At 43.0% G+C, this 2,316-nt stretch overlaps 1 protein-coding gene across 2 annotated transcripts in view; it reads left to right on the top strand.

The window, feature by feature from the left end:
• The first annotated feature begins 277 nt into the window (after window positions 1-277).
• LOC115237627 (protein Tob1) overlaps window positions 278-2,316 on the top strand; it is a 79,963-nt gene continuing 77,924 nt past the window's right edge. For both annotated transcript variants that reach the window (XR_003884369.1, XM_029810800.1), the window contains exon 1: window positions 278-676. The gene's annotated coding sequence lies outside the window, so the exon portion shown is untranslated. The remainder of the gene's footprint in view (window positions 677-2,316) is intronic.

Raw genomic sequence — 2,316 nt, 5'->3', positions numbered from 1 at the left:
TCCTTCTCACCCCTCTACACGGACGTATACACACCAATACAGGATGACTCGAATTACGTCACAACGCCGAGAGCGTGCGACCCGCTATTCTCTTCTTCTCTCTCTCTCTCTCTCCCTCTCCCGGAGAGGTACCTATCGTTTTACCTTCATGTACTCGACTCCCCCGCGACCCTCTTCCGTCCCCTCCTCCCCTCTCGTCCCGTGGTGGGACACCCGTGTACGAACGATATATGTGGCGCTCTATATATCTATTCCGCTGTAGCGGCCAGCGCTCAACAAGACCGAGGGGAAGCCGCCAGTCTCCGCTGGTACACCGAGCTGCGTGTTACTCTTCCTCGTTCGCGCTTTCGCTTTTGCAGGTTTAAAGAGAGAAAGAGAGAGAGAGAGGGCGAAAAAAAGTCGACGCGAAACGCGAAAAGGAGAGTGCAAAAAGAGAGAGAGAGAGAGAGAGGCTCTCGCATTCCTTCGTCCGCGTAACTACGTCCGGTTCGGAGGCACGCGCGCGCGAGTATACGTTACACGCGTGTAACACACGGGATCTCTCGCGGGATATTTCTCTAGTAGCAGGTGCGCGTGGAGGAACATCGCGGGGGACCGCAGGGACGGATTTACAGGGACGTGTGTGCGGGTGCTTTAACCAGCGACCCCGAGGAGTAACACATACATTATTATACAGGTGTGTATGCATCGGTAGGTCGCACGTGTGTGTCGATGTGCGGCGAATGTGCATGTGCGTCTGTTTGTGTGTGTGTGTACGCGCGCGCGCGCGTGTGCGTGTGCGCGTGCTCCGCATACGTGTGTATCGTACGTGTGGCGAAGGCGAGGAGTAGACGGGAGAGCGTGTCGAGATACCTCGCGGAGATAAATGAGATTTTTTTTCCTTTCGACACCTTCCCCGAGCGGACTTTTTAATTGCATTGCACGGCACTGGTATCGACCTGACGTATCGCATATGACTCTCGGTCGACGTTGGTCGCGTCGATCGATACCGTCGTCCGTGAACGTCGTCTTTTCTTTTTTTCTCTTCGCTCGCCTTAATGAATTATTAATGTCATTAAACTTTAATGGCATCTTAATTACGTTCCGAGTTATTAGACGACGAGGCGAAGCGACAGATCTCTCGACACCTGTCGTTTGATTCGCGTTCGAGACACGCGAACACTATTGAAATTTTATTATTTTGTCCGTTGTTGTTGTTGTTTTTGTCATCGAGCATGGAATCGCGAAAACTCGCTAACGAATCTACTCCGTCGAATATCGCCCGAGTTAGTTTGATCGAAGTCTTATCTTTATTCGATTTATTGAAATCTATCTTGTTTATATCTTGTTGATAAGATGCTCGATATATATTCTAGATTTTTGATTGAATCGATTCGTACTAATCAAGCGATTTTATCACGCGTACCATTGTTTACAAATCTTTCAGCCCGATTTAAGTCAATAAGGATCTAGATATTAATTTAATTTCCGGTTGATTACAATTTCCGGAGGATTACGAAATGCTGACTCTCCAAATCCACGCTATACTTTATCGATATCTCTCATTCATTTTTGCGAATTTCGTCTCTCGTTAGGTGCGTGTGGTCCAGCTGAGGATCTTCCTCAAAGCATACATTAATTGTATTAGATAACCATCGTTGATTCTGAGAGAGTTTGTCGTCGAATGTTAGCTTATAATGCCGATCTTGTGTGTCGCCGAACCTAATCGTGGAGTGAGCGTGCCTCTTTAAAGACGTGAGTAACGCGTTTCCACGCATTTCAACCTTGCCGTTCCAAAGTCGCCATCGCGACGCTTATGCAATCCGAATTAAAACTCCCGCTCGACAGGCTCTTCTAGTTGCATTTTTCACGGTATTTCCTTATATCCAAGATTAATTAATTAATTGGCACAGAGTATATAAGTCTTTTAGATAAAGACGTATAATTTATCGTGCAAAATGTATAAATATCGTAATAATTAAAGAGCAGATCAATAATACAGTAAAGAAGTTTATTCATATCTTCAAAATTATTTGTCTTAAACGTCAGAAACAAGTAGATAACGTAAAATAAAGAAAAACAAAGCTTCCTCTATGAGGAAGCAAAAATATAAAAAAATACAAAGCACATTAGAAATAAGAAAGAAATAAATGAACAGGGAGAACGTGTATAAAGAAAACAATAATATAATAGAATGTAATATAAATTAATATGAGTAATCAAGTAAAGATAATTTTTTAGGAAAAAAATGGCTTAAAAATTAGGAGGCAAAAATTTTTTATATGAAACGTTACGTTTTTGAAAAATGTAATTGGAAAAATTATATTATAAATATAT

The sequence above is a fragment of the Formica exsecta genome, unplaced genomic scaffold (genome assembly GCF_003651465.1).
Source record: "Formica exsecta isolate Colony F162 unplaced genomic scaffold, ASM365146v1 scaffold30, whole genome shotgun sequence".
Lineage (NCBI taxonomy): Eukaryota > Metazoa > Arthropoda > Insecta > Hymenoptera > Formicidae > Formica > Formica exsecta.
Note: the sequence above shows the minus strand (reverse complement) of the source record. Positions and strands in the feature narration are given on the sequence as shown.